Raw genomic sequence first — 22266 nt, forward strand, 5'->3', positions numbered from 1 at the left:
TTGTTGTTGTTGTTTTTTTTAAAAAAACGAGGTTAGTTACTGGGTTATTTTTTTTTTAACTTTTATTTTCTTTTATAAAAGAAAACCAGCTTTTGGTTTTACTTGTTGTACTATTTTTCTATTTTATAACTCATGAAATACTGTTTTATTTTTATTAATCCTTTGTTTTGTGTGTGTGTGTGTGTTACTTACTTGCCTTTTTTGGTTTTTTTCCCAGTCATTTTTAAAAAAATTTTTTATTGATTTATAATCATTTTACAATGTTGTGTCAAATTCCACTGTAGAGCACAATTTTTCAGTTATACACGATCATTTACGCGCCTTTTTTGTAGTTGTTTGAGTTGGGTATGTTTATTTTTATTTAAAAATTTGTATTCCTAAACCAGTTTATGATAGAAATTTTTCTCTCTCAACTAATATGTTTTTTTCATTATCATTATTCTTAAGAAATTCTATGATTTCACTTTGTAGTTCCCCTTTGATGCAAGAGGTATTTATTAACGTGTCTTTAAAAACTTTTTACAGATGTAAAACTTTTTGCAAATTTTTGTTATTAATTTCTACTTTCATTTACAAAATAGAAAATCCTGTTTGTCTTATTTTTATTCTTTGGAGTCTATTGAGGTTTTCTTTGTGGCCTTTTTGTAAATGTTCTGTGGAAAGCAGGCACTTTTTGCATAACTAAGGTTCAGAAATTGATTCATGCATACGTACATGCATACGTACATACATGCATGCATAGCAGAAGTTTTCTTCTCTCACAGTTCTGGAGGCCAGAAGTCTGAAATTAAGGTGTTGGCAGGGCAGTGCTCCCTCCAAAGTTCCTAGCGGAGGGTCCTCCCTTGCCTCTTCCAGCTTCTCATGGTTCCAAGCATTCCTTGGCTTGTGGCCCCATCACTCCAAGCTCTGCCTCTGTCTTCTTGTGGCCTTCTTCATGTCTCTCTGTTTCCAAATATTCCTCATCTGTCTCTTTAGAAGACACCAGTGATCGGATTTATGGCCCACCATAAATTTCATCTCTAAGATCCTTAAATAATTACATCTGCAAAGATACTATTTCCAAATAAGGTCATATTCTGAGGTTCTGGTGGACAGGAATTTGGGAGGGAGGTTATTCAGCCTACTATACGTACAGAACACCCACCCAAGCTCTGTTTTATTAATTATGGACCATGTCTAGGTCTTCTGTGTGTCTCCTCAGGCCCTGTGTCCTTGAGCTGTCCTGGGTGTACTGACGATGTGTCTGAGTGTTTCTGTTTTCCCACACATCAGTCACATCACTGGTAGTTTCCACTTTTGAAAGCTGTTGTCGTCTTATTAGACATATAAACATTAATGACTCTTAAATTGTCAATTGTTCTTTGTAGCCTTGCACACCGTAAAGTGGCCTTCTTTGGCTTTTCTTTTTTTTTTAATGGAGATACTGGGAACTAAACCCAGGATCCCCCTGTGCATGCTAAACATGCACTCTGCCACTGAGCTATTCCCACCCCTGCTTCTTCATCTTTCTGAAATGCCTTTTGCTGGGAATTCTTCCATATCAGATAGTAAAAATGTGATGGCTACTTTCATTGCATTTGTGTTTTTCTTGTGTATCTTTGTAAATCATTTATTTTCAGTCTTTTTGTCTTAGCTACATCTGTTTCTACACAAATTAATGTTATATTTTGGTTTGCTAGATATTCTAAAAATGTTTTCTTTTAACATTTTACATAGATGAACATTATCGCTACATATGGGCTCATCTCTGTCACTTTCATATGTATTCAAATGAATGGATATAATTTTCACTTTGTAGCCCTTCTCTCTCCTTTCTGTATGCGTGTGCCTATGTGTGTGCCTGTTTGTATATGTGTGTATGCATACAAATATGTATGTATGTGTGCAGTATTCAGAAAGGTCTGCATTTTATTCTAATGGCTACCTTATATTAATATCATTATATGTTCTTTTTAGTTTCCTCTCTTTGGTTGATGTCTGTTGGTTCCGTACTATGAACGATATTGAAAAGAGCAAGTAACCCCCTTCTCCCTCGCCCCTGGGTCCAATCTGAAGAAGCGTAAGTAGAAGCCCGTGGACAAGCTCAGTCTCCTTTTTCTAATCCTTCCCCGCCTCGCCCCATTTTCTGATCACCGCGTGTATCCTCACTGTCAGGGCAGCTCTGACCCCTGTATCCTCTCTCATGTCTTGTATAACCACTATCCTGTCATAGTTCTAAAGGTAAATGCATATATGTGTCTGTTGCCCACCAGCAGTCCCCTGATTGTTCGCTGTCCTCATTCTGGTGGTCTGCAGCTTGTTCTGAATCGATTCTTCTAGAAGGGCTGTGGGAACAATATTCTCCAAGTTCGTGCGTGTTGATAACAGTGTGTCTGTTGCCTTTGTACCTGAGAGTCAGGTTGGCTGGGTGTAAACTCCCTGCCTCCCATTTTTCTTCCTCGGGTATCTTAACTCTGCTCCTCCCTTGTCTTCTGCCGTGAAGTGATGCACTCAAAGTTTGATGACAAACTGACGTTCCTTTTCATCTAAGTGACTTAGTCTTTTTCATGGATACTCAGAGGATTTTTCTTATTTTAAGCCAACATCTTTACCAGCACACACCTTCATGTTGGCCATTTGTAGTAAGTTGTTCGGTTTTCAGTGCGCCCTTTCGGGTAGTTTCATGACTTTATTTGATGACAATGTTCTGTAATTACACTTCCTGCTATCTGTCCAGTTCTACTGCTTTCATTTTTCTTCCTTGGGTTCTCCTGTTACATGGATGTTTGCACTTCTTTGCCTATATTTTATTTTTGTCACTTTCCCTCAGAACCTTTTCAGCCCCTCGTTTCTTTTTAATTTTTAATCCGTTCTTTTCACCTTTTAATATTCGAAGGTGCTCTTTAGCACGTTCGCCCTCTTGTGTTCCTTCTGTGTTCTTTGTCTTCATTTTCATTCCTTTCTGAGCCCTTCCGCCTCATTTCTGAGTTTTCCTATTTCCCGTTTATGTTAATCTCTCACATGTTATTTTCTCATTTTTTCGTTTTACTCTAAACTCTTCAGATTACACTTTTCCCCTATTTTGTCAGCACATCTTTCTAGCATGTTTTTATCCTCTGTAGCATGTTTCTTATTCTCTCTTTTCAAAGAAGTAAAAAAAAAACCCACTACTGTGGCCAAATCAAACTCGCCTCAGTTACTGTAGCATCAAGTAACCCCTCCTGGACCTCTGGGCACCCTCTCCCTCTCTCGGGCCCCCCCTCTTTTTCCCCCAGTTTGTGCTAAGTCCCACTCGCCCTTTGATAGGCTTAGAGTTACTTTCTCAAGGCGGTGGAAAGTGCGCTCCAACCCTGAATACATTTGGCCCCTCTCCTTAATTGTGTCTACTAGTCAGCTCAGGCTGCCCTAACAGAACACCAGACTGGGCGGCTTACACAACAAAAATGTATTTTCTCACGGTTCTCAAGACTGGAAGTCCAAGGTCAAGGTGCCAGCAGGATTGGGTTCTTCTGAGGCCTCCCTCCTTGGCTCGCAGACGGCCACCTTCTTGCTCCCTCTTCATAGGGTCATCCCTCTGTGCCTGCACCCCTGGGGTCTCGTCCTGGTCTTATAAGAGCACCAGTCAGATTAGGGCCCCACCCTAATGACCTCATTTTAACTTAATCACCTCTTCTAAAGCCCTTCGCGTCAAATGCAGCCACATTCTGAGGTACTGGGAGTTGGGGCTTCAACGTGAGAATTTAGGGGGATACAGTTTTGCCCATAACAGTGTTTCCACATCACCTAGCACTGCTCTCGTTAGAGCACCGCCCACTGACTATTGGAAAGGCTCCTTTCCTGGCTTTGTCCCCGAGGACTGAAAGCTCCGAGGGGAGAGGCACCAGGTCGCTCCAAAGTGTTGCCGGCCCTCAGGCGTCGCGCTGCGGGTGCGCCCGGCGCTCCGGCTGCGTGAACCGGGTGAGTCAATGAGGCAAGTCTCCCGTAGGCACCGCTGCTGCGTAACCGGTGACCACAAAGCTAGCGGCTTAAAACAACACAGATTTATGCTCCTATAGCTCTGGAGGTCAGAAGTCTAAAATGGCTCTCACTGGACTGAAATAAAGGTATCAGTAGGGCTGTGTTCATTCTGGAGGCTCTAAGGGAGAATCTTTCTCCTTGCTTTTTCCAGTTTCCAGAGGCTGCTTACATTTGTCGGCGTATGGCCCCTTCCTCCATGTCTAATAAGAAAGAACAAATCCAACTCCACATTGGATCTGTTTCTTTTACTTTAACCTTTGTATTCTGTTGCTTTTGCTGTAAGCTAAAAATGTTGCCTAGAGCCCGAACTAGACAGGAGAGCCCATTCTCAAGGCTCTGACCTTTTAAGGTGTAACACTTCTTCATTCATACAGAGACAAAAAGTTGCAGAACAGAGAAAAACATGTGTCTTGTTGGAGGTTTATAGGAACATCGCAACCTGACCTATGTGGACAGCTGCTAGAACAAAGGATTCCAACACCAAGAAGTTAGTAACAACCAACCACACCCCCTCCCCTGTTAGTATAAAAGAAGCCTGAACTCTATCTTGGGTAAAATGGTTCTTTGGGACACTAGTCCACCATCTTCCCAGTCTGCTGGCTTTTGGGATAAAGTTGCTATTCCTTGCTCCAACAGCTCATCTTTTGACTTACTGGCCTGTCCTGCAGTGAGCAGTATGGGCTTGGACTCAGTAACGCATCCTTGAGATGAGCAGAATAGTATCTTCAAACCTCTGTCTCTCTGATTTCTGTTTCTATTATCACATCTTCTCTGACGTTGACCCTCCTGCCTTCTCTCTTATAAGGACACTCATGATTGCACTGGGCCCACCCAGACAACCCAGAACCATCTCCCCATCTCAGGAGCCTTCACCTCATCACAGCTGCATCGTCCCTTTTGCCAAGTAAGGTAACATGTTCGCAGGTTCTGGGAGTTAGTCTGTGAACATCATTCAGGGCGAGGCTCATTATTCAGCTGGCCATAGAGGTGTGCACCTCTGAAGGGGCTTTTCTTTTATTCCGATACATGTGCACTCTTGTCAGGCATCTCAATTTTTGCTTTGAAACTAGTGATCAGACACTCCCCTCTCACTTTAGAACAAGATTTGTGGGCCTCTGGTGATGTCCAAAGGCAGAGGCTGCACATTTTGTGGCATTTGGAAACATCTTGCCTGGAACTTGTAGCCAGAGGCACACAGCCTTCTGGAATCAGTGCTTTTCCGTCCTCCCCATCGACAGACACTCTGGCCAGATTGCCTTTCCTACTCTGCAATTACAGGCACAATCCCCTGGGTAATAAACACAAATTGTTTTATTGCACTGGAATTAGTTTAAAAAAAGTGCTTCACAGCACTACCTGATAGAATTAACTATCTGTGATAATGGTATTGTTTTATATCCATACTAAAATATTGCAGCCACCAGCCCCATGTGGCTGTCAAGCACTTGACATGTGGCTAGTGTGACTGAGGAATTGAATTGTTTTTTTCTACACTTAAAATGTTTATTTATATATACAACATATAAATATATATGTATATTATACGACTATATGAAACTACATTTAAAAAAAATCATAGAGCCAGAGCAGAAGAGCCCTAATACTTCAGCCTTGTGAATTTAATTAATTAACTAAGTAAGTAAGTAATTATTGAAATAGTCATTTACAATGGTGTGCAGCACAGTGTCCCAGTCATGCATATACATACATATATAAATTTTCATATTCTCTTTCATTAAAGGTTATTACAAGATATTGAATATAGTTTCCTGTGCTATACAGCAGAAACTTGGGTTTTTTTAAAATCTATTTTTATATACAGTGGCTAACATTTGTAAATCCCAGACTCCCAAATTTATGCCTTCTCACCCCCTTTCCCTGGTAACCATAAGATTGTTTACCATGTCTGCGAGTCGGTTTCTGTTTTATAGATAAGTTCATAGTATCCTTTTTTTTTCTTTTTTTCTTTTTTTAGATTCCACATATGAGTGATATAATATGATATTTTTCTTTCTCTTTCTGGCTTACTTCACTCAGAATGACAATCTCCAGGTCCATCCATGTTGCTGCAAATGGCATTATTTTATTCTTTTTTATGGCTAAGTAGTATCCCATTGTATAAATATATCACAGGTTCTTTATCCAGTCACCTGTCGATGGACATTTAGGTTGTTTCCATGTCTTGGCAATAGTAAATAGTGCTGCTATGAACTTTAGGGTGCATGTGTCTTTTCGCATTAGAGTTCCCTCTGGATATATATATGCCCAGGAGTGGGATTGCTGGATCATATGGTAAGTCTATTTTTAGTTTTTTGAGGAATCTTCATACTGTTTTCCACAGTGGCTGCACCAACCTGCATTCCCACCAGCAGTGTAGGAGGGTTCCCTTTTCTCCACACCCTCTCCAGAATTTATTGTTCATGGACTTTTGAATGATGGCCATTCTGACTGGTGTGAGGTGCTACCTCATTGTAGTTTTGATTTGCATTTCTCTGATAATTAGTGATGTTGAGCATTTTTTCACGTGCCTGTTGATCATTTGTATTTCTTCCTTGGAGAACTGCTTGTTTAGGTCTTCTGCCCATTTTTGGATTGGGTTGGTTTTTTTTTTTGTTATTCAGTTATATAAGCTGTTTATATATTCTGGAAATTAAGCCTTTGTCAGTTGCGTCATTTTCAAATATTTTCTCCCAGTCCGTAGGTTGTCGTTTTGTTTTGCTTATGGTTTCCTGTAGTGTGCAAAAGCTTGTAAGTTTAATTAGGTCCCATTTGTCTATTTTTGCTTTTATTTCTATTGCCTGGGTAGACTGCCCTAGGAGAACATTGCTAAGATTTATGTCAGAGAATGTTTTGCCCATGTTTTCTTCTAGGAGGTTTACCATGTCTTGCCTTATATTTAAGTCTTTTATCCATTTTGAGTTTATTTTTGTGTATAGTGTGAGTGTTCCCACTTCATTGACTTACATGCTGCTGTCCAGTTTTCCCAACACCACTTGCTGAAGAGACTGTCTTTTCTCCATTGTATATTCTTGCCTCCTTTGTCGAAGATTAATTGACTGTAACTCTGTGGGTTTATTTCTGGGCTCTCTATTCGGTTCCATTGATCCATATGTCTGTTTCTATGCCAGTACCACAGTGTTTTGATTACTGTAGCTCTGTAGTATTGTCTGAAGTCTGGGAGGGTTATTCCTTCAGCTTCATTCATTTTCTTCAATATTGACTTGGCAATTCTGGGTCTTTCATGATTCCATATAAGTTTTAGGATTCTTTGTTCTAGTTCTGTGAAAAATGCCCTGGGTAATTTGATACAGCCTTGTGAATTTTAAATTTTATTAATTTAAATTAACTTAAACATACATAGCAACTTGTGGCTAATGGCTACCATATTGAACCAGTGCAGTTTTACAAAAATCAAATTTCCAATCCATAACATTAATGGGATCACTATGCTGCACTCGAAATTAACACAACATTGTAAACCGACTATACTTCAATAAAATTTTTTTTTCCAATCCAAACCACCTGGACAATAGACAGCTTTTCTCAAAGGCCAGGTCCTGGGTGAGAAAAGCTGTCCCTTGTTCAGGCGCAAGAAGACCGTTTACCTCGATTGCCTGGGTACCGTGGAGATACCATTCTCCTTTCCAATTACAGGCTCAGTAGTTTGAAGCCAGCTGTGGTGAGAGAATTTACACCATGGTAACCTGCAAAGGCTACAAATCAAGGTTCCACCCCCATCCACCCCCACCAACCCCCACCAACCCCCACCCTTGGAAAGCTGGGTTTTGAACCTTGATCAGCACACCACTGTGCTTATGCCAGTTTGAGGAGATTGGCCTACTGAACTGCCTTGGCACAATCTGAGTTTCCTGGCATCCAAAGAGAAAAAGGAGACACTTATCAGACAGGAAAACAGTTTTTCAGGGAAAGCGAGGATTCTCTTAGTGCTACACAGGATCTTCTCTCAGGTTTCTTAGAAAGACAATGTCCTTGACAACTCCCCGGGAAACTGCAGAGGGTTTTCAAAGCTGTTGTCACAACAAACAAACAGGGGAAAGTCGTCCATGTTTGCAGCTTTCTGATGTTCATCGTGAGGACCATGGCTCAGAGTGCCTGGGGAAGGCAGCATGGCATCTTCTCGTTCACTGATTCCCCAAAACTTTTATGAGTTGGTCACACGTACCGCTCCACACTAGGTGTGGGGGAAAGCATTCATTTACTCATTTGGACCATGTGTCTGGATGTGCGTGAACTCAGGACAGATGAATGAGGGTCCTCACCTCCAGGTTTTATCAGACACACAGCTTACAGTACCATTTACCAGATACTCAAGGTTGGAATTTGAAGGAGGTGAGGAAGGTCCTTGCTTTGGGTACAAGATTTAAGTAAGCACCAAAAAAACTCACTCATCAAGATAATATATTATTTATTAAAATCAAAATTAATGCAAAAATTCACAATGAGCCAAATGTCACATTTTGCAATAAAAACAGGTTATTGTTTCTTTGACGACCCTGCATTACTGTGTGAGAGGAGTAGTCATTTCCAGCTGGCCGGGGGTTACATGCCCTGCTGGTCCCCATGGGTGGGTTTTTGTGGGTTGACAATGGTATGCAAATAAATTGGGCCACGTGGGGCTTTCTGTATACTTTTGTGTGTGATTGTGAGTCTTTATTAACTTTTTCCACTTGGCTCAAAATATGGAAGGATATTTTGATAAGCATATAAAGGGGGACCCATTTTTCCTTGTGTCTCAGGCTCCAGTAAGGCTCTGCAAGGCACTGCTGGCTCTTTCTGAATCTCTCCCTGAAGCCTTGCAACGCCCCCAGGTGGTGGATACTATTATTACCACTACTGCTCCCCACTTTGCGGAAGGGAACATCGAGGCTTGCAGAAACTTGGGACATAGCACAGACAGTAATAGTGTCACATGGTCATGTAATACTTGAAGATGGTGCATGAGACCATCTGGAGACAGTGTTGGTTCTGGTGTAACACCGGACCTCAGAGACGGTTCTGACACTGGGCTTTCAGAGATGGGTAAATCCAGGAGCTCGGGGGTGAATGGGAACAAATGATTTGGTGCACCCCGGACAGTGCTACATGGAGGGTCCCAGGGACCTAGGGCGGTGCCAGGGTGGGAAGCCAGGGCACCCGACAGAGGACTCCAGCCCCAGGGAGTGGGAGACTGATGTCGGGGCTGTCTGTGAAATGGGGCCGAGCATACCTGCCCTCCCCTTGCCAGCAGGCTGCTGCCGGAACCAAATGCCACTGCAGAGGGTGGTGCCCGTACACCGGACATTTGCAGCATGGGTATAAGGGGGCTTGAATTTTTTTTTTACCATGTAATGTGTTTCCAGTTTTTTTGTCCCTGCCCATGGCTTCCCCTCCCCAGAGACAACCACGCTTTGCAGTTTCCTGTGCATCAATTCTGAAACAGTGTACGAATATACAAGTTATACTTCCCACCTGCCAGTGGTACCACATTGAAGGGATTATAATGAAGCAGAGCTTCCAGCCGTCTTATACAATGGTGAACTTTTAAAAATGGCTTAGAAATGGAATGTTTTGCGGCATCAAATTATACTTTGTAAGTAAAGCTAAAGCAGGGTTTCTCTGCTTCGGCACTAGTGATGTTATTGGCTGGAACATTCTCTGTTGCGAGGCTGCGCTGTGCACTGCAGGCCAGTGAGCAGCGTTCCTGGTCTCCACCCACCAGAAGCCAGGAGCACCCCCTCCCTGAGTTGTGGCAGCCAAAAAATGTCCCCAGACATTGCCAAACTTACCAGCAGCAGATAGGAGGGGATAAAGTAGAAATTTGTGAAGAAAGGAGAAGGTGCCAGTATGGAGACATTAAAGCTCAAAGGTCGTAAGTATTCAAGGACTATTTTCGGGAAGGATGGTTAACGGCTTTCCGTCTTCACACAGAGCAGAATAAGAAGTGAATTTAAATGGAAGACAAATTGAGATGAACATTAACACAAGTTAACAGTAAACAGTAACACCAGTTCTGGGCTACTTCTTTCCTGAAGATCTTTATGAATAGAACGACCTAGAATGACGAGGAAATGTTCTCCCGGGGCTCTGCGGTTAAGATTTGAGAAACTTCAAGTAATGAAATCTGCGTTAAAAAGTATATACTCCATGATCGTGTCTACTACTATGGTGCTTTTTAAAAAAACAAGCAATAACTATTTCTTGTTACAAAAGCAATACATGTTCATCGTAGATAAATTAGAAAACGTAGCTAAACTAAAAAGAAAATGAGAAACACCCCTAATCCTGCTAATGAGTGAAATCCCAAGTTTGATACTTCAGTGAATTTGCTTCCTAATTGTTTACTATGTTCACATGGAAAGGTGTCTACATAGATATGAATAGATTAACTGTAGGGGTGACAAACATTTCCCCTTCTTCCCTTTTGGGTCTTTTGACTGGTTTAATAATTAAATTGACATAAAATGGATAAACAAGAGAGAAGTAATTTTAATTTCCTACAGTACGGACATCCCTAGAATTATGAGATGCCAGAAAGTCACCAAAGCAGGCAGCTTTTATACCTTCCCGACAAGGAAAGAATAAATCTGTGAGGAATTGGTGAAATAAGGGGTTTGGGCTTCGGCTAGCAAATCAGTGAAGTAACAAGTTATGTTTATGCAGCCTTCCAGGCGGTGAATTCCCTGTCTCTGGCTAAAAGGATGTCTTTTATCCACCTGGTCCAGGGAGGGTACCTTCACATGCTTTTGGGGGGACCAAGGAAGGCCAAAGCCTCCTTCTTGTACAGGCTGTTTCTTAAGTAACTTTAATTCGAAATCATCAATATGCTGAGTGGCATATTGTGGGGTGGCACCTACATACCTTAATTGGATCATTCAGCACATGATGCTTTGGCACTTACTTTTTTCATTTAATACACTGTAAATGTCTTTACCTGTCAAAAAGCATCGGCCACCGTATCAATTTTCACCCTTCCATTGTACCGATGTCTTATAATTTCACCCATCCTCTATTTTTGCAAACTTTAACTTGCTTCTGGTGCTTTGAGGTCATAAATAATAGTGCTGCAGTTTTTCCTTTCATGATTTTTTCCATTCCCTTCCTTTTTTCCCCCTGGGGCGAGTTCCCGGAGCAAAGGATACCAATAGCTGTCCAGCCCACAGTATTTTTCAACCTGCGCATATTCGTAAGGATTTTCGTAGGAATTGCTAAACAGCCCACCAGGAAGATTGCTCAATTTACATTCTTATGGGTGGTATCTGTTTTTCTTTCTTTTTTTTTAAGTCTTTGGCAAAATGACAATTTTATAGGCGGGGGTGGAGGATGTTGCAAGTGATCTCATTCTCTTGAAAACTGCGACCCCCCCCCCCCAGTTCTAGGCCTTTTCAGAATTGCCGGTTTCCTTACCGTTTTTAATACTTGAACAGTCACCTGGAGAAGAGGAGGTGAAACTAACCTACCGACAAAAAAATCGCCCCATGACGAGTCAGGTGCCTCTACTTTAGTCATTTCCGCCAAGCCATTTCCGCCAAGCCAGAACACAGGGCAAGACACTGCAGACCTCCGGAGGGCATTTTATAGACCACCTGCCTCCCCACCTCCCACTGATTCCTGGAACTCCCACCACTGTAGCCCGCGCAGCCCAGCCCCAGCCGGCAGCGCGCCCTGTGTCAGGGACGCCGAGTTTTCTCTGGACACGAAGGCACCGACGGTAGGAGGCGAACGAGATTGGCAGGGCCAGCCTCCAGATCCCACAGCTGACCCAGCCGGCTGGGCAGGGCTGAGTGGCTGGGCGGAGCACGTGACGCTCCCAGCCTGGCACTTGGGTGGGGCGGGGGTGGGGGTGGGGGAGTAGCGGGGTTGGGGGTGGGGCCCGCCCTGGGCGCCTGAGGCTGAAATCGACATTTGCCTCTGGTAGGAAAATGAACTTGTCCGCTTCTGTCTCTATCAGCCTCTCAACCCACTGGAGCAGGGGATTTCGGTAGCATTTTAATTTTATATCTCAGGAACCTGAAAGCAAAAGGTAAGTTGCTTATCACTCAGAAAAATAAATGAGAGCAGGGACCTTGCATATCACACGGCCACTTTGTTGATTTTTAAAATCGAGTTGAAAATAACCGATCGCTATGAGAGGCAAGGGCCGTTATTTATACCCAAATTAGAGACTGACCTTCTGAACAGAAATTTGGTTAATCTGGAGGGATTGGTGGTGAAAGGGCCCGGGTTAAATATAGAAGGACATGAAAGCTGCCGGAATAAATAGCAAGTCAGTAACCCTGGCCTGCTTGTGAAACAATCTATTTCACATCTCTTTCAGGGGCGGGAGCAAAAGGAATGTTAAAATTGTAACTTAAACTCAAACGGAGTCAACTAATCTATATGAAAATGGAATATAAATAAAAACAGTCCCTGCTTTTGCCCTTTCACATTTCAGAAACGTTTATATAGTTTGGCAAGAAAGTTGGTATCTTCATTGATTAAGTTTGAAATATGCCATTTCAAATTTATGAAATGATCACAGTTGGAATTTTCTAAGGCTTTCCAAAGAAGGGTGTTTCAGTTGTGAATGAAAAATGTTGACATTGTACATATTTTCTGTAATAGTAAAATGACTCACTTCGCAGAATATGATAAAAATTAGAAAATGTGAAATAATGAGTTATTGTGAATTAACTTTCATGTCTGAGAGATCAAATTCTTTGCCAGAAGATTTAAGAAAACAGAACAACTATGCTCATGCAACAGCACTTTATTTTAAATAATCAAATGTTTAATTAGTATCAATATGTGGTGTCACTATTTTTTTCTTTGGCAAACACACGTTAATATTGGAATGTAGCTATTGAGAGTAATTAAAGCATTATCCATCAGTGCAATTAGTATACAATTCCACAGTGAATAGGCTTCAAATGAACGTATTTGATTGATACCGTATTTGATGCACAATTTGAAACACTGACCTTCTACGCAAAGTATGTATACGCACTCTATATTTTTGATTTGCACAAAATATATTTATTTATTTCTCCATTGCATTTGATAAAGATTTAAAAAAAACCCCACTGAATTGTTTCCTTTCATTACTAATCCCCTTATTGCCAGCTCGTTTGAAATCCTATTACCTGCCTGCGTGGAGCCTGGAGTCATTTGGGTCTTTCCTTCGTGTGCTGCTTGTTTCACACAGTTGGTGAAAGGCGAGGGAAGCTACCCACATCAAATAAACCTCCCTGAGGAGCGGCCAGAGCCGGGCTTCCGACCACTGGCTCCTCACCTCCAGGGACTTCCAGGGTCTTCCCACCACCCCCCTCCTCACCCCGAGGGCGTCACGTGGCGGCGTGGGGCCCGCCTCCCGGTGACGTCACCGCGCTCGCAGCCGTCGCGCTGAAGAAAGGATGCTCTAGGATGCTGTGCAGGTGGGCGGCCGGGCTGCGCCATGCGGCACTGCAGGTAAGGGACTCTGCAGGCGGAGCTCCTGCCCGCCGGCCTGCAGCCCGTCGGCGCCCCAGGAAGCAAAAGTGAGGTCTCTGGCTGCTGCGGCCGCCACATGCTCCAGGCGGCAGGGGGCCGGGGCGGGGGAGGGGCCCCGAGGCGGGGTGAGGAGCACGGCTGTTGCGGGCTTACCCGTCCGTGACTTGGGTCTTGGCATGCCCATCCCGGGAAAGTGGGCAGGGGCCAGACAGGAAGACCTGGGCTTCCTGCGCAGGTGGGAAAAAAAATCCGGAATGATCACAATACATGCATTATAAGGAGAGAGAGGGGCTTGTCAGGTAACTATTAACTGTTTACCAACTGTCATTGTCCTTAAATACGGACACATTTACTAATTCTCCTTACAGGGGTTTGTCCTCAGTATTTAGCCTGATTTCTTTCAAAGCAAAGGCTGCTTTGCTTGAAATGAAATGGAAAACTTCTTGGTTTGCAAAATAAGAGCTAGATGTGCAGTCAAAATTGTTTTGCATATTTTTGCAAGGTTCCAGCATTTAACGGGGCTATGTCAGAAATGTGTTTTTTTCTCCCCCTCCGGGTGTTTTAGGTGGATTTAAAAATAAAAGTATGCAATAAAATACATGTAATAAAATAAAGCCTCCAAAGATAACATGCACATGTAAGACAGCACCGATCAGCTACATCTCTTAAGAACAAAATGGTCTTGAGAAAGGGATGGAGGTGGAGGTGAACAGCAAAACCTATGCATTCCCAGTGTCTCCTTCATTCCCTTGCTGGCTAATTCACTTGCGGAAAGAAGGGGCTTGCTGACTCAGCGGCAGATGGAGGAGGGGGGGTCAGGTGACTTTTCAGTTTTAGCAGGGCAGGGGCTGGGATTTTAATGGACTCTTTTGAGAGTTCCGACCTGTGTTTACACTTCCTTCTCTGGTTCACCCACAACCCGCGGCCAGGATGTGTGGACACCCTTAGGAGGAGAATGTGGCATTCTTTCCTGTAAAACAGGACCCCTCTGGAAGCGGTAGTGTCAGTAAATTGTACTGGAACTCGCGCCGTAAATAATTTGACACATCAGCAACTGTTGAAGGACCCACAAAGCAGTGTTTTTTAGTTGATAATTAAAGAAGGCATTTCTTTCAGAGTTTGGACACCCTGATGGGTTGCTGCAGTAATTCAGTAATTCGTTTACTGCAGTTTTCTTCAGGTTGGGTTCAGGTTAGCTGTAAGAGTTAAGATCCTCGGGTCCCCACCCTCTTTTCTCCCCTAGCCCAACTACGGACAGTAGAGCAGGTGATAAAGACTGACATAGTGGAGACCTGGTTCTGCTTCTGGCTTTGGGACTGTGTAACCTGGGACAAGTCACTTTGTGTCTTTGGGCCTCAGTGTTCTTTTCCTCAGAGCAATCATGGCGTTTGAATCAGGGTTTCTCAACCTTGGCACTATTGGTATTTGGGGCTGGATGAATCTGTGGCGGGGCTGTCCTGTGCACTGTAATGTGTTTAACTGCATCCGTGGTCTCTGCCCATGAATGTTGGCAGCACCCCTCATTGCCAGTTACGACAATCCACAATGTCTCCAGACACTGCCAAGTGTCCCTTCGTGGGGCCCCTTGCCGCTGGTTGAGAACCACTGATTTGGACGATCTCTAAATGCTCTTCTGGCTCTGGGATCCTAAAAATCATTTTCCTATGATTTGTTTGACACCGAGCCCTTGGTTAGAGATCAGATTCCCTTTCATGATGTTGTATATACTGGGAAACACAATGTGCAGGCTTTTTATGCTGTGGGCTTCCAGAAATAGCTTCTGTCAAAAAGGGGAGGCCTGTTTGGGTGCCAGTTGTAGCTGGCAGCTAGCTGGGCAGAAAGGAGAGTGTCGGGGAAAGAGGAAGAAATGCCAGCAGGAGACCAGCGTGCGGACCTGGGGGAGACCTAGTAGCCCAGACTCCCTTTCCTTACCTGTGAAAGTGGGACTAGCAGGGTCCATGTCAGGGGCTTGTGAGGAGGGAATGAGACCTCGGGGTGCTGGCGCCCGTTGTGGCGGGGAGATGGTGGTGACCTGTGGCCTGGATGAGGCTGGCACCGGCTGCCCGCAGAGCCCCGGCCTGGACCCGGCAGGTGGTGGCCGTTGCATACTTTAAGCTTTAGTACAGGACTGGCCCCTGAAGGTCTGGCTCGGACACTTTGGAGGGCGGCTTTGGCTGCATCAATTTGCCTCTTGGAGCTGTTGCTGAATCTATAAAATGGGGCTCTGGTACTTGCTGGTCCTGCTTCCTTGGCTTTGGGGGGATCAGATGGATGTAAGGAGGTCGGCAAGCTGGGAAACTCCTGAGAGACAAGAGGCAGTGATGGCCGCAGCTTTGTAAAGTGTGGGCCATGCTTAGTGTGTGTATATGTGGGGTGGGAGCTTAGACTGACCAGAAAAATGATCCTCATCTCCCCACAGCCTGGGACTTCAGTGTTCCCCTCCTGCCGTTCCCTTGCCATCAGCTCGCTCTCTTTCTGCCTCTTCCAGGCCACTAAAAATTGGGGGAGGGTTGGCCTTTGGCGAGAAAAAGCCACTGAGCAGAAGCCAAGGCCCAGCCAAGCTCCCTCCTTCACCCACTTCCCCACCATTGTCTTTACATGTGGCCCTCACAGACGGTGAGACAGCTCGTCCCCACCCTAGAGCAGCCTCACTCTCGTGCGCCTCAGAATGGCTTGGCACCCTTGGCGGGCCATCTGGCGCTGTCTCTGCACCATCAGTATCAGTATCACGAAAGAAACTTCACAAGGAGGGGGATTCTCCATCAGATGAGGTCAGTGAGACAGAATAGCTCTCCTAGGCAGCCGTGCTGCTGTGACAGAGAGAGGACCACGGACTGGATGCCTTCTTAACATCAGACATTTGTTTCTCATGCTTCTGGAGGAGGGAAGTCTGTGATCAGGGTGCCAGAGTGGTTGGCTTCTGGGTTGCAGACAGCTGCCTTCTCACTGTATCCTCACTTGGCGGGAAGAGAGCAAGCTGGCTCTCTGGCCTCTTCTTGTAAGGGCAGAAATCCCATTGTGAGGGCTCCACCTTCATGACCTCATCACCTCCCAAAGGCCCCACCTCCTAACATCATCACATTGGGGATTAGGATTTCAACAGATGAATACTAGGGGGACACGTTTGGTCCATGACAGTAACCAAATATAACTTGTAGCCCTTGATTGGATCCTGGCCTGAACAAACATCTATAATAGGCATTGGGGACATTTAGTTTATTTTTATGTGACTGCCTATTAGATGATACAGGGAGACTACTGTAAATTTTACTAGATGCGATAATCTTGTGGTGTGGTAGGCACCCAGCTCAGCCAGTCTCCTGATTCCTGACACAGAAACGGTGAGATGAGATGTGTTTGTTTCCTGCTGCCATGTTTTGGGGTAATTTGTTACACAGCAGTAGATAACTAACACACGTGTGTGTGTGTAGTAGAGTCTTATTTTTTTGGTGATGCATGCTGAGGTATTTAGGGATGAAGTGTCATGATGGCAATAACTTAAAGTTAGTTTTATTTTTAAATTAAAAACATTTTTCTTAAGTCAAGTTTTTTTTTTTAATGGAGATACAGGGTATTGAACCCAGGACCTCATGCATGCTGAGCATGTGCTCTACCACTGAGCAATATCTCACCCCAACCCCTGCAATACGTTACTTTTAGTTAGTTTTTTTTTTTAAAACATTTTTAGGGAATCTCTTTAATGTATAGCTGAGTAGAAGACAGATAAATTCTCAAACCTACTTCTGCATTCAATTTGTTGCAGTATCACATGTCATGTGGCCTCTGGAAAATTCCACTGTATCCTGATGAGAGAATGAGAATGGAAAAAGACAAATAACAACTTAAGGTTATTATAAGAATATTTTTGACAGCATGGACCCCCTTAAAGGGTCTTGGGGGCCCCAGGGTGTCTCCAGACCACACTTTGAAAACCACAGTAATTTACTTTTAACTAATTCAGATAAACGGAGAGTGCGAGGAGGCACATAAAGTCAGATAGGAACACTTGTTGACTTTGGGGTTCATCAGACTCTTCCCTGTAATGTTCTGTGTATTTGAAAATGTGCACAATTAAAAGTTAAAAAGAAGATAGAAAAGAAATGTAGACTCGGGCATGTGGGGGATTGTGATTGAGGAGATCTGGGGGTGCAGCCCACGGGGAGCATTTTTACCCTGATCGCATGGACCTGCGGCCCAAGCTGTGACCTGCTGGCCGGAGGGTCCCAGCTTAGCCACGTGCCCTGCGTCCCTCCACCCTCCCGAACCAGACCCAGAGGGTTAGGTGGCGGCGATGGCTCATCTGTGCTCCCTCCGCCAATGAGGATGAGGGGCTGAAGACACTCTCCCTCGTCAGCAGACTATCTTGTTGGCTGTTGGAAAGGCCTTACTATCAAACCCTTGCTTGACCGTATTTTCAGGGGACAGCCGGAGATACGTTTTCCTTTCTAAGGGCAGGGGTGGGTTTCCTTTACGAGTGTGATAAGTATTTTTTGAATGACTTGTTATTCTTTGAAATAGTAATATATGCATGATGTGAGAATTTCAAGCAGGATCAAGGTTATGCAACGAAAACGAAGTCTTTGTCCCATTTCCATTGTCCCCTGACCCCTCCTTCCAAAGGCCATCACTGGTAACTTTCTTTTTTTTTTCTTTCTTTATTTAAAATTTTTTTTATTGGTGGAGGTACTGGGAATTGAACCCAGAACCTCATGCATACCAAGCACACACTCTACCGCTGAGCTATTCCCTCCCCTTCCCCACTGGTAACGTTCATATATATTGTTTCAGGAATGTCTGTGCAAATATCCCAACTATAGATTGTATAGAGCCCTTTCTTTTTTCTTTATTGGTATGTAATTTACATGGAGTGAAATGCATGGATCTTAATTCAGTTGGGTTTTTCCCTTTTTTTTTCTTTTTTAATGGAAGTATAGTCAGTTTACAATGTTGTATCAATTTCTGGTATACAGCATCATGTTTTAGTCATACATGTACATACATATATTCCTTCTCATATTTTTTTAAATTGAAGCTGCAATGTGTCAATGTCTGGTGTACAGCACGATGTCCCAGTCATGCACGTACATACAGATATTCATTTTCATATTCTTTTTCATTAAAGGTTATTACAAGATATTGAATATAGTTCACTGTACTAAACAGTAGAAACTTGTTGTTTATTTTATATATAGTAGTTAGTATCAGTTCAGTGGGTTTTGACAAATGAAGACAGAACATTCTCGGTGCTCCTGGAGGGCCCCATCTTGTCCTCCTTTAGTCAAATCCTCTGGCAGAGGCAACACCGTACTGATTTCTGTTGGCAGTTTACTTTTGCCTGTTCTTGAATGTCATATACATAGAGTCCTATGATCTGCACACTTTTACACCTGGCTTCTTCCGCTAGGCATGATTAGCAGATTCATCCGTGTTGTTTCACGTAGCAGTAATGCATTCATTCTGTTTTTCTGTGAAAGTACTTTTAGAGAAAGAATGGAGGCACGAGATACACCTCGTTTCTCTTCCTACTGTTGTTTAGAGCCTGTTTTACACCAACTCGCTCACAGTGTGTTCCAGTGGGGACAGTCTGGAAATTTATTTCACCGGTCCCCTCCTGATGGACATGTGGATGACTCAAGCTTTTGTGATCAGTGCTCATGGTATTATACTAATGTAAAAATGCCAAAGAGGAAAAGACCTCTGGGATTAATTTAATGCCTAGAATTTAGATGTTGGAAACTAGCTTCAAAATCAAAGCAACCCTTATATTTTACCTATGACGAAGAGATGTCCAGAGAGGTCAGGTGACTTGCCCAGGGTCACATGACTGATAGTGACAGAGTTGGGAAACCACCCAGGTCCTCAGATTCCTTGCACAGAATGTTCTTTTTTCCACTGTAGGCTCTGTGAGGGCAGGACCTGTGTGTGCCTTGTTCACCACTGTAAACACAGCACAGAGCACACAGCATAGTAGGTGCTCATTAAATATTAGTTGAATGAAAAATTAAGTGAGATATTAGGACCCTGAAAAAAGATCACCAATATCCCAAGAACTGCAAAGGCATTGCCCTGAGACATGAGCCTCAATATTCATTCATTCACTGACTCCTTCATTTACTTCTTTGTTCAGCCAATATTGTTTGGGTCCCTGCAATGTGCATAGGCCAGGGTTTCTCAACCTGGACACTGTGGACATTTGGGCTGGATGATTCTCTGTGGTGGGGCGTCCTGTGCATTGTGGCATGTTTAGTAGCATCCCTGGTCCCCACCCACTCGATGCCCTGCCCCCCAGTTGTGACAGCTGAACTCCAGACATTGGCAGATGTTCCCTGGTGGGCAGAATTACCCCCGGTTGAGACATACCAGTCTAGGCAGTGGGGTGTACTGTAGAACCAAATGGACAAGGTTTGTGCCTTGGTGGAACTGACATTCCACGGTATTTGATGGATTGTGCTGTAGAGTGAAATATGGCTAGAGGCAAAGGGTGGGCTGCGGTGGATTCAGAGTGCTGGTTAGACTGGGTAGTCTTGGAGGCCTTCCTGAGGGCTCACACATGAACAGGGATAGAGGGGGAGCCATGTGATTATCAAGGGAGAGGAGGGCTCAGGGCTGAGGGAACAGCCTGTGCAAAGGCCCTGAGGCCCTGGGTGCAAAGGCCCTGAGGCCAGGCAGGGCCAGGTGCATCTGATGAATAGCAAGGAATTTGGCATGTGCTGGAGAGTGTGTGGTGGGAGAGGAGCTCTGGGGGGTTGCCAGGGCGGACCACGCGGGGACTTGGCAGAAGTGACACCAACCCTGGGCGATTCTAAGTTTGATGGCAAGCCGCGGGGTGTCTTTGGGTGGGAGAGTGACCTGTCGGGACTTGTGTTTGAAAGGATGGCTCCCGCTGCTGTCAGGGGGACAGAACGTGGGTGAGAGAAAGTAGGGTTGCCGGCGAGGAGACCGGGATGGTGGCCAGGTGAGCAGTGACATTTGTGGCCAAGTGAGCTGTAACTTAGAGGACTGTGCCCCTAATTAATTGAGCAGCAATATTGTGCCTTGGCTAGCAAAGGAGGACAGGCGGTCAGGTCAGATTGTGATCGTGTGATTACAGTGCTTTGAGGTGGCAGCCCCCTATATCACCTCTCGCACCTCTATCAGGACAGTGTCACTCGTGATGGGCAGTGGTTCGCTGGGACAGCAAAGGCAACGGCACATGTGTTCCACAGCTGGCACTAGAAAGCCTCCCCTTCCGCCTCCTGTTGTGGATGAAGTCCCCTGAGCTTTCTTGTGGCCCCTTGAGCCCGCCCCTCATCACTGTCACTGTGACCTGGCTGTTCTCTTCCTGGAGGGCTCCCCACCCCTTGGCCCCCCATGCTGGGCAGCCTGGGTCACCCATGGTCCACTGCCACCATCCCTCTGCCACATTTCCTTCCTTCCTGTGGTTTGCTCCGGAGGTGCTCGCTTGCTCTCCCGGGAGTCCTTGTGCGGATGCCCGGAGCAGGGAGCTGGCTGTGGGTTGAACTGATGTGAGTTGGAGACCAGAGCCTTCCCCGTTGGAGGTGACCGCACCTCCTCCTGGAGCCCTGCACGCGGAGAGCCCTGCAGGGCTGGGCCAGGCCCTCGACTTCGCCCCCCACCCCCACCTCCGAGGATGCTGCCGGCCCCACTCCCACCAGCAGCTCCTGGTGGGTCTGGGGTCTGGCTGGAGGGAGCATTGCTCACAGACTTTTCATTCTTTGTGGTCCCCTTGAGAAGTCTGCTCCTGGCCCTGGTGGCTGGGGACCTGCTGACTCATTTCTCGAGGCTGACGCTGCTTCCCTAGTGCTCGCCCAGCACTTTGTACCATGTCTCTAGGGGCGGATGGAACTTACCCGCTTCTGGGATCTTAGCTTCCCTTCTGGGTCGAGATGGCTCAATGTGATTATTTCTTCCCGTCCACTGGAACCCGTGAAGGCACTGGTTGGGTTAGCAGGACGGGGGCCACCACAACAATGACAGACACGTCATTTTTCCTCTTAGCTCAGTTGTGCCTTCCACTAGCACCCCCTTTGCCCAAAACATATGAATTGATGGACATTTCAGCCTTCACTTTGATAACCACGCTAGAATACAGTTAAGCCACCCCATGGCCATGTCCCCACCATGGCCTTGCTCTGAGGACCCCGGGCAGAACATCTCAAGGCTGCACTGGAGGACTCCCCGCATTTAACCTTCACACAGGTGCTAGTTGTGTCTGTGGCTTCGTTTTCATCCGTGAGGGGAGTGGCCCACATAAGCAGGAAATAGACTGTTGTGGAGGAAAATGGTCTGGAGAGGTCCCAGGAGAGCGAGTGACACGGAGTGGCACTTCTCACCAGCATTGTCTTCAGCCGCTATTTTGGGCTGAAATTGTGTCTCTCAGAAATGCATATATTCAAGTCCTAACCCCTGGTGCCTCAGAAAGCGACCTTATCTGGAGATAGGGCCTCCCAGCCCCTAAGGAACCAACCCTGCTGTCACCTTGGTCTCAGACTTCTGGCCTCCAGACCTGGGAGACAAGAAGTTTCTCCCATATGAGCCCTCTGGCCTGTGGGGCTTTGTTTGGGCAGCCCCAACGAAATAAAGACAGCAGTGTTTTCTGGGGCAGACGAGCTTTCACCCAGCCCGAAGGTCTGAGTGTTACCGAGTCCAAACTCGTTCTGCTCGCCGCACAACGGGCCAGTAAATCGGGAGATGAGGGGTTGGGGCAAGGAATAATGACTTTATTTGGAAAGCCGGCAGACCCAGAAGATGAAGGACTGATGTCCTGGAGAACCATCTTCCCCAAGTCAGAATTCAGGCTTTCAT

The 22266-nt window shown here is 45.1% G+C and overlaps 1 protein-coding gene and 1 non-coding gene across 2 annotated transcripts in view; one reads left to right on the forward strand and one right to left on the reverse strand.

Annotated features, from left to right (window-relative positions):
* Positions 1 to 11885: 11885 nt before the first annotated feature.
* The window catches only part of CLCN4 (chloride voltage-gated channel 4), a 66037-nt gene continuing 55656 nt past the window's right edge, over positions 11886 to 22266 (forward strand). The window contains exons 1-2 of the mRNA XM_015251871.3: positions 11886 to 12016; positions 13178 to 13440. The gene's annotated coding sequence lies outside the window, so the exon portion shown is untranslated. The remainder of the gene's footprint in view (positions 12017 to 13177; positions 13441 to 22266) is intronic.
* On the reverse strand, positions 18140 to 18212 carry TRNAT-GGU (transfer RNA threonine (anticodon GGU)). The gene has a single exon. It is a non-coding gene; the product is annotated as a tRNA-Thr (tRNA).

The sequence above is a fragment of the Vicugna pacos genome, chromosome X (assembly GCF_048564905.1).
Source record: "Vicugna pacos chromosome X, VicPac4, whole genome shotgun sequence".
Taxonomy (NCBI): domain Eukaryota; kingdom Metazoa; phylum Chordata; class Mammalia; order Artiodactyla; family Camelidae; genus Vicugna; species Vicugna pacos.